This window comes from Malus domestica, chromosome 15, assembly GCF_042453785.1.
Source record: "Malus domestica chromosome 15, GDT2T_hap1".
Lineage (NCBI taxonomy): Eukaryota > Viridiplantae > Streptophyta > Magnoliopsida > Rosales > Rosaceae > Malus > Malus domestica.
Window position 1 is genome coordinate 21,273,956 of NC_091675.1, and position 10,806 is coordinate 21,284,761.

A 10,806-nucleotide genomic window follows, 5' to 3' on the forward strand; every position below is an offset into this window, starting at 1 on the left:
TCGACGGAGTACCACGAAGGGTGTGCGTGGGTGCTCTCGGGTGTGGGTCAAAGGGTGAAAGAGTGAGGGTCTTCGAGAGAGGGAGAGTGAGGGCAGAGAAGAAAGAAGGAGAAAGAGGTCACGGGGTGGGGAGAGAGAGAGATACGTGAGGGTGCTAGGGTGCTGCCATGTGGTAGCTTGAGAGAATTTGGAAATCAAGATGAATGGTCCAGATTTGGTTAAGATAGGGGACTAAAACGATAATTTCATAATTATTTGGGGAACCACGAAAATATATAAAAATTTGGGGTTGGGTTGTTACAGTGTGTCTGTGCGTGTGTGTGTAGAAGTGGGGTGCACTTTGAAGTGTGTGTGTGTGTAGAAGTGGTGTGTGTGTGTTATCCGAGAGAAGAAAAAAAAAATCCAAACCTGCTTTCAAAATATCCAGGCTATGTGTTAGTCTGTGTGTGTTATCTGAGAGAAAAAAAAATGCAATATATAAAGTGTAAAATATTGTACTAATTCATTATATATAATGATTGTGGTGTCTTTAAACTTTTTTAATTAATTACTACATATTTTTTACACTCACAATGTTTGCCAGCTCGCTATATAATCAATTTAAATCAGTTAAATCCATCATGCAATGCATTTCCTTCCAATTTTTTGTGATAAACTAATAGATAATTGACTAAATAAACATCTTGCAAAGTTTCAATTAAAATTTCCAAGTTTTTCTTACAATTTCCGTGGTTTCCATGTAATTTTTATCGATATCGATATTTTACCGATATTTTCATCGATATTTCCGTGTTTTCGGACTACCGATATTTCCGATATTATCGATATTTAATACCTTGACTAAAACCCAATACAAAAAAACACTGTTCATTAACAGTGTTCTTACATTTTCACCCCTGCTTCTTTTTTGTTATTTCAACTTCGCCGGTTTGTTTGCTGTGAGAAGAAAATGGTGACGCGTGGATCTTCACCGACTCAATTTCATTTATAGAGAGTTTTCATCTTTCTGGATGTTTCGTCTCGCTTCCCCCTCTCTTCACTCTCGCTCTTCGCTCTTTCTCTGCAACATTAAAACTCTCAAATCACAAGCCAACCATAACCAAACCCTCCTCAACCCTTCTTTCTCCCTTCTCTCTTTCCTCTCACTTTTATCTATGTTACTCACTTAATACAAAGTGGTGTACGGCGACGATTTCGGCAACGGCCGGCCTTGAGGTTGGTTCAAACGGTTGCTCTTCACATCAGGTAGCTCCTAGACCTATTTCAAGTAAACGTCTGCTTCAAATTTCTAGGTTTTTAGTAATCTTTCATGATTTTGTAAACAAAAATTGTTTAAATTTCTGGGTTTTGGAAAATTCTTCATTGAACTTTTTATACGATTACAGTATTTCATTTAATTCCTTCCATCTTAGATGTCTTTATGATTTTAGAAATTCTTATATTAATTTTTTTTATGAAGCAGAAAAATCTAGATTCCATATATAGTTCCCAAAAAAAATACAGGTTTAAAGCTACATTTGGGTTCCATGTACAGTTTGGGATCCCTACATGTAATTTTCCATCTATTGTGGGTTTTGATAAAACTGAGAAACAGGAAAAATCTCTTGGGATTTTCTGGGTTCAATTTGTGTGTAATTTTCAGAAACAAGAAATGGGATTTTTCTAGGTTCAAAATACACCCATTGAAAAATCTGGATTCCATGTATCTAATATTCATACAGCTCTGAAAAATCTTTCAAGAAGCTTCCAGTCCGAATCACACCTTGAACTCTGTTCGTTCTTTTATGGTTGTATTTTGTTGTTCTTTCCGTATTGTTATTTCTTTAGTTTTTTTTTTTTTTTTTTTTAACTTTCGATAGGTGCTAAATCCAATTTTTAATCTTTTTTGGTATTTTGGGTATGCTCTGTTTGGATGCTCAGAGATATGGGATTTACCTTTGGATATGCTCTATAAGAAACTACAATTTACATTTGGTTTTGGTTATTTACTGATGGGATGTTGTGACAGGGTTTAGTAACTTTTAGTATTCTTAAATTCTTTTTAATCTGCAGAATCAAATTGCCCATTGAATTAAATTGATATTGCATAATGTCATCAAGTTGACACCGACAACAATGAAATTACCAACTTAGAATTAAGGGCTTTGTTAGTTTATTCGAATTTGATGCTCTCTCATATGGTCGAGAAATATATATAGTTGTCTTATATTTTATAAGAGAATTTAAGTACATTGGGCAACATCATTCATCCTCTATGTTTATTTTTAATTGCTTTTCTTAATCTATTTTCCCGTCATTTTTTTTCTGCTATGCAATCTCATTTGGGTTCGATTTTCCTACGGGTATTCATCTAAAAAAAAAAAACTTCATCCGTATACACTTTACATCACTGCTCAGGTATAGAATTCTTTTTTTCTTTGCTTGGTCAATCATTATTTTCCTTTTACTCCATTTTGAATCTTCAATTTGGAACAAAGCTGATATATGTAAATGGGTTTTATTCTGGGTTTAAAAGGTCTGATCTTTTTTATTTTTTTATTGCTTGAAAAAAAATATGATTTTTGGTTGATTTGGTTGCATATTTGTGGTTGATTTGGTTGCATATTTGAAAGAGAGTGAGTGAAGCACTGGATTTTAATTTAATAAATCATACTACATTCACTATTTACATTTATACCAAAATTATGAACAGGAATTTAATCTTATTTGAACACATCCTTGAGCAATCTTACCTCAAAGCACATCACCCAGGTAGGCCTGATTAGTCAACTGCATGTGCTCCATCGTCTAAAAAGTTTGGTCAGTATCTTATGTCCTGGTTTGTGTTCAAGCTTGTGTTTCTTAGTTAAGCTTCAGTTAGTATATTGTCATTCATTTATTAAAGATGTGGTGGTATTGTTGATAACATGGCCATAATTCACAGGGTTTTTCAATTTCTGGTACAAAAAGAAATTTAAGTTGAACCTATTTTTGGTTTTTTGTTTTGTTTTGTTTTGTTTTTTGTTTTGTTTTGTTTTGTTTTTTTTTTTGTGGTTGTGGATGTGGTGTATTGTTATAGCTTAAGAAGAAATTAAGAAAGTTTGGTCATTTGCTTCTCGACTTAAATTGGATTGGTTTTTTAAAATTTTTATTACATGGTGTTTTTAGTGATGTTGTAGCTTTGAAAAAACAAATTTGAGGTTTTTATTTAGTGACACAAATGAGTTTTTATTTGGTTAAAGGGGGAGGGGAGAATAGAGAGGGAGGTAAATTGTGTCGGTATAAATAGAGATACTGGGTTCAGATTTATATGATTGGTTACAAGGTGGAAAACAATTGAGTGTCGTTTGTCAAGCTTGAAAAACAAAGAGGAAATTAACTTTGAACAGCTCAAAGAAACAAAATTGTAACAAAAACTTCCAGTGTTTATTAATGTGAGAAAAATACAACTTTCTCAGTTATGCAATGGTTTGAATGCAAAAAATAAAATAAAAAATAAAAAGAAAAAAAGTGTTTTGTGTATCTGATTTGTAACTACATTTTCTATTGCAGATTATTGCCAAAGCAGTTTATATAAGATACAAAGTGCTCTTGCTGAAATAGAAAAAAACAACGGTGAGTCAGGCCACCAAGCAATGGCGTATTTACAATTTACAAATCTTCATTAATCATATTGATAATTAAGCGCGCGCACACACACATATATATGTATGCTGCTATTTGTATGGTCCTTTAAAATTTTCTGGCACATAAAAGCGCGTTAAGATTATACTTTTCATTTATGTCATTTTTGGTGTGTTTATTGTTGTGAAGCAATATAAATTAATTAGATCATATCCTTATATCCTCCATGAGCTGATGTGCTTGAAGGTTTTTATTTTTTTTTTGGTTAGAAATTAGAAACAGAGGTGAAAACATGTTTGATGATGGTTGTCCATTTTTGTTACTTCACATGTCAATGAATTTGTTGCTGAATAATATTTATGTTGGTTTTTCGTAGAGTTTGACAACGTGGCATTTTTGGATTTTAACCTGGTTGTATTTGTGTTGCATGGTTGTCTACGCTAAAGGTAAGTGATTTAAACTACTGGAATTGTTAAGTTCAATTTTTTAGTATCTGCTTTGATCTTATTTTTTACAATTTGAATAAAATTTCATATTTCCATAAAGTGATTCCAATTAATAGTTTCATACAAAATACTCACCTTCTGTTGCTAACTTTTCTTGCGCAACCAATCACTCATAGCTCATGCTATTGATACTGTGATTCGAAGAATTCTCAGAGCTTGATTCACCCTATTTCTCCACCTCATGTAAAAACTCTTTCCAATAGCTGAAGCATATTTAGAGTAAATAACATTAATCTTCTTCTTCTGTAACAATCATTCCTTTGGAACGTATATTTTTCATATGCTTTTTAATCCGCAGCAACGTGCGGCCACTATTTCTAGTGTTCACTATTACCATACAATATAGATGAAAGCCGAGGGAAATTATTCTAATTATACTCTGCAGTATGGCGTGATTCATTTAAAACAAACCAATTTGTTTTTATAATTCAAACTAGGGGAAAATTATTAATTAAAGTAATTCAAACTAGTAGACATCATTAATTTAAATTGCAATCTAGTAATATTCTTTTTTAATTATAATTGAGAAAATAAGTTTGACTCAAATAGATGACGATGACATACGTAACATGTGTGTAAATTTGATACCCCGTCATGATTGACTTTATGTGTGACTTAAGCACCCAATCCCCTCCCCTAATATCATAGTAGAATATCGTGTATTAAAAAAATAGAGTTGAAAAAATACAAGAATTTCATAATTTATTCCTTCAATTTTCAACCTCTGCTAGCTGTTGTTTGTGAATATTGATACTTTATTCTTTCAATTTCCAACCTTTGCTAGCTCCTGTATTCCCTCTTGGGATAAGCTCTTTCTTCCACTTGTAAATAACGGATCTTCATTATAAAAGTTTTATAATCAAAACTGCTCAATATCAATCTCTATTTGAAGATCATCCCTTACAAACATTCATTTGAATTGGAGAACGTGTAATCATCCAAAGTATCAAAATAAATCAACGATACAGATACCAAGTAGCATATTCATAATGAACCTTGATTTGTTTGATACATTTGAATGACTAAACGATCTTTGATTTGAATAATTTTTTTGTAGAATGATCTTTAAATGAAGATTAAGAGCTTTAAAGGTTCCGATTATATAAATTTAATGATAATAATTTATGAATAATACTTGACTATTCAAATGATGAGTAAGAATTTCTACTCAAAATTGTTCGTGCCGATTCAAAAAACTTTGTGTTTATGATCAGAACCGTTCAAATTATAAATCACTTTATCAAGATCTCCTCTACAAAAATTCAATTAAAAGCAAGGTTATTTAGTTGTTGAACTGTGTAAAAACAGATGAATGAAATTGATAAAAGCATTACAAACCATCTATGTGTTTGTCATAATAGATTGACTAAACGACCTTATTTTTAATTTATTTTTTGCAAAGATGATCTTTACAAAGTGATTCATAATATAAATGTTTCGGATCATAAGTATAAAGCTTTGTGATTCAAACACAAAAAATTTTAAGTAGAAATTCCTACTCATACTTAAGTAGCCAAACATTATTTATACATTATTTGAAAGTAGAAGAATAAGCTCATTCCTCAAGGAGGAATGCAAGCATTATCTATTTTTATATTAAATTTTGATTTGATATCTTCTGAAGCAGGAAAGAAAAGAGCAAAAGCACGGAGTGATTCCCACTTTAATTACACAATGAAAATATATATTTACAAAAGTCTGCAAAATACTTCTACCACTTAGTACTACAGTCTAGTGACATTCCTCTTCACTAGTAAGTGAAATGTCTTGAATTTGATTTTCACCAAAGGCAAATTTGAATCATATTATTACTAGCCTATTAATGTAGATAATATCGTTTGTTAAAAAGAAAAGGTCTGCAAAATACTTCTCATACATTGGTATTTAAGGAAACTAAAGATAAACATAAATGGACTACAATTGCTGAGAGGCTCCCATAACCTAAATGGACTTAGCAAATTTCTAAGTAATTAATTAAAGGGTGGTGTTATCCAAATATCTATTTTTACGTCCCACACCTCTTCTTAATTTTTATCTTTTAATCTTTTTCAATTCATAAGATTATGTGTGAGGTAAAAAAAAATGTGAAAAATATTATCCTGATTAAAATACACAACATTTATTATTCCAAAACATATTAGTGGTTTTTAATTTTTTTTTCTTCAGAGCATGCCTCCCACATCATTTATTATTCCAAAGCATCTTTAGTGGTTTTTGATTTTTTTTTTTTTCAGGGCATGCCTCCCACATCACCTTCTAATTCGATAAAATACAACCTAAATTGAAAACTTTATTTATTTATAGTAAATTTACTAAAAAAGAAAATAAAGGATAATGTCAGGAAAATCAAATTTGTAAACCAAATGATGTGTAACCAATATGAAATAATCACATTAATCAACAATTTAGTAATAATCAAATCATCAATCACCACACATTTGATTTAAAAAATTTAGTATTTCCAGCATTACTCAAAAATAAAAGTAGGTGTTTGCGATGGGATGGATGCAACTTCCCTAAGTTAGTTTGGGTGGATAACACGTTAAAGTCCCCCCTTTCCTTGATCAATTTCTCTGTAAACGTATACGTATTACTTGGCTCTTGCAGTTTATAAATATATATTTGTTATGTTTCAATGTATATGCAGCTTATCAATTCATAGACTCTTAGCTTGTAAGAACTGTAAAGAAAGTTAAACATGACAGCAGTGGCCAAACATGAAGCCCGGGACAAGTTATTGGCGCTCAATACGCAACGACATTTGTCATGCCCTTGAAGAGCTTGGCTGTTTCATGGCAATCCTGCCCAACAAACTTCCGTTGGAGGAACTTCGTAACTCCTTCCTTGGTGCATTGCAAGAGTAGTTAGATTTCCCCATGGACGTCAAAGTGCGAGACAAAAAAGGGGCCTATTTATCTGTCAATCCTACCCATGAAGGCTTGGGGGTGCTTAATGCCACAACCACTGAAGAAATTCAGAAGTTCACTCGTCATTTTTGGCCTAATGGAAACGATCATCTTTGGTATGATTTTGTACACATTTTTTACATGTCAACAGCTCTCGTCTTTAAGATTTAAACTCAAGACGTTATTTACATTTTTTCAATAGTTGTATAGTTTGTGGACCAAAATATAGTTATATAGTTAATAGTTTATAGCGTTCCCTAGCCTACCGGCTATGGCTTTTATTACATACCTTAGGACTTTAAATCAACGGTTCTGATGAAAACATTAGAATCAAATTTTATTTTATTTTATTTTTTGGCAAAGAAGCAAATCTATTTATTCTCCATTCTTGATATCAAATACAAGGATGCGCAAATATATATGCATTCTTTAATCATCATGAGATGACCAAGAGAATATCAATTATATTAATTAATGTTTAACATACTGACTTCACTTGTAACTTGCACATTTGGAAAATGTTCTTTATTGACCAGTGAGGGTGCACTTGTGTATGCAAAAGTGATGGAAGAACTACATCAATTTGTGAAAAGAATGGTATTTGAAAACTACGGTGTCGAGAAGTACCATGATGATCACGTTCAATCAGCTTCTTACAATCTTCGATTCAATAAATACAAAAACCCCAAGAAAACTGGAATGGACGTGGGGTTAGCCCCTCATACGGACAATAGCTTTTCCACCGTACTCCATCAAAATCAGGTCTATGGTCTGGAGAACCATAACAAAGTATCAAAATTCACCAAAATAAACTAATAAATTATAACTAAGAATAGAGTAAAAAATATAATATAAAATCGACTCATCAAGATTACAAGACAAGTCTTTTAAGTAGCAATAACTAAGGGAACAACATCCCTTAAATTAAGGAGATATACACTACAAAGTCAACAAGAGAGACTTAGGGGTTGCGGGCTATTGAAGGTGAAAGAAAAGACTTGTACTGCTACTATGCTAGTCAAGCATATGTAATAATCATGAGAGAAAAGTTTACAACCTTCACAATGTTTACAACCAGCTGTCTCCTAATACTCCCCCTCAAACTAGATCAAGGGGATTAACGGAGCCAAGCTTGCCAAGTAAGCGCTAAAATTGAGTGGAGGCTAAGGCTTAGGCAAAAACATTGGCTAGTTGGTCTTCACTGCGAGTGTAAATGGTATGAATCACTTTGGACTGAACCTGTGCACGTATCTAGTGACAATCAAGCTCAGTATGTTTGGTTCGTTCATGAAACACTGGGTTAGAAGCAATGCGCATTACTGCTTGATTATCACACGTCAAAGACATGGGTGCATAGTAAGAGAACCCTAGGTTCTGATGGATGCTTTTTATTCATATTAATTCATAAGCAGTTGAAGCCATAACCCTGTATTTAGCTTTAGCGTTGGAGCGAGCAATAACAGGTTGCTTCTTGCTCTTCCAAGTGACCAAATTCCCCCTACAAAGGTGTAATAACCAGTAGTAGACTTGCGATCAAAGGCATTCCCTGCCCAATTAGCATCAGTGAATGCCATGATCTTGGTTAAGTTGTGATTTTGCATGAAAATGCCACGGCCAATAGAACCTTTGAGATATCGTAGAATCTTCATAACAACATGGAGATGATTAGTTATGGGACAATGTAGAAATTGATTCACCAGATTGACAACAAATGTGATGTCATGTCTAGTTATAGTGAGGTAAATGAGCTTGCCCACTAACCTTTGGTAGTAACTAACATTGTGAAGAGGTTCTCCTTCGATACACACTTTCCATTTGCAATCAAGTAGGGTGCTAGCAAGTTTACCATCGAAGAGGTCCGTTTCTTTGAGTAAGTCCATGACATATTTGCGTTGGTTGAGGAAGGGACCTTTGTGTGAGGTGGCCATTTTAATACCTAGAAAGTATTTCAAGAGTCCTAGGTCTTTGATAGCAAACTTACAATGGAGTGCAATTTGAGAGAGTTGATTTCATCTATATTATCTCAAGTTATGATGATAACAACTAACTTGCCAATTGAACCTATACGAACAAACAAGGAGGAGTTAGCATTTCTCCTAGTGAAACCCACTTCTTTGAGCACTGAAGTCAACTTGGCATACCAAGCTCGTGGAGATGCTTCAAGCCATAGATAGCTTTGTGGAGTTTACAAACCATGTTAGTATTGGAGGCTTGTGGATGGCCAGGCAGGTAACCTCATGTACATTTTTTCTTCAAGTTCTCCATGCAAGAAAGCATTTTTAACATCCATTTGGAACAATGACCATCCATGATTAATAGCAAAGGATAGGAGCATCCTCACCATGTTTATCTTAGTAACTGGTGCAAATGTTTCCTTATGATCAACTCTAAAAGTTTGAGTGAAAGGTCTTTCAATTGATCCATCTGAATGGAACTTGGTCTTGTAAAGCCACCTATTGCCTACTGTTTTTTCTTTTCCCGGAGAGAGTTTGACAGTACTCCATGTACAGTTGTCATCCAAGGCTTCAAGTTCCTCAACCATGGCAAGTTGCCATTCATTGTGCAGATTGGCTTCTTGCAAGAAGCTTGGTTCATGGCCAATGAGTGGATGCCTTGCAGCATAGGTTGCATAGTCCAATAACTTAGTTGGTGGATGACATCTTGAGTTGGATTCCTTCTCATATGAGGTTGAGTTGAAATGGATGAAGTGGCTCAAAAGGAAGCAATTCCACATGAGAATGAGATGACATCTCTGAAGGTTCACCAGGTATGAATGGTGTCATTGATTCATGCCCAAATTGATCTTAAACACTTCTTGTAGGTGTGAAGTTTTCTCTATGCTCAATAGGAATAGGCAGTGGGAAAAAAAATCAAACCAATGCTCCCCTTCACTTGAACGGTCTGTAAACTTGTTGATGTAGGGAGTATTTTCCTTAAACTTGGCATCTCTAAATGCAATAACCTTGTTAGTATTAGGGTTAAAACATTTGTACCTTATTTGAGTTGATGAATATCCCATAAAAACACATTTGATAGCCCTGGGGTCCAACTTGTCATGATGGGGGGGGGTGTTTGGATATGAACAAAACAAAGGCATCTAAACACTTTTAAGTGTGATAAATAAATGATTCTTCCCTTAAGAACCTCATAGGATGATTTAAACCCTAACACTCTACTTGGTAGCCTATTGATAAGATAGGTAGCAACAAGCACACCTTGTGACCAAAATTTCTTGGGAACATGCATGTGAGCTTTTGTTTTTTCAAGTAAATCTTAATTTTTTCTCTCAGCTACCCCATTTTGTTGGGGAGTGCTAACACAGCTAGTTCAATGGATAATGCTTTGAGTGCTCATGTATTTTGACATGATGTTTGACATGTATTCTGTGCCATTATCCGATCTAAGAGTTTGAATCTTTGAGACAAAATGGTTTGTAACAAGGTTATGAAAGTCCTTAAACATAATGACAACTTCACTTTTGGTTTAAAAGATACAACCAAGTAATTCTTGTAAAGTCATCATGTCACAAAATATTGATAACCATCAAAATATTCATTGATTGGACCCCAAACATCTGAATGAACAAGTTCAAAAGGCTTGCTAGCTCTAGACATTGAAGAGTTTAAAGGTAATCTAGCTACCTAGAAAAATGGCAAGTGTCCCATTTGATGGATGAGTGACCTAAACTAGGGAACAACTTGGACAAAATTGAAGGATGTGCAAGGCGTTGCTACCATAACTGTTGATCTTGACTGGGACTTGAACTAACTTGAAAAACTTGAGACATAGGG

The 10,806-nt window shown here is 33.8% G+C and overlaps 1 long non-coding RNA gene across 1 annotated transcript; it reads left to right on the forward strand.

Moving 5' to 3' along the window:
- Positions 1-933: 933 nt before the first annotated feature.
- On the forward strand, positions 934-7,360 carry LOC103401510 (uncharacterized). The gene is made up of 4 exons (XR_011576221.1): positions 934-1,245; positions 3,532-3,594; positions 3,980-4,049; positions 6,757-7,360. It is a non-coding gene; the product is annotated as an uncharacterized lncRNA (long non-coding RNA).
- The last annotated feature ends 3,446 nt before the right edge of the window (positions 7,361-10,806 follow it).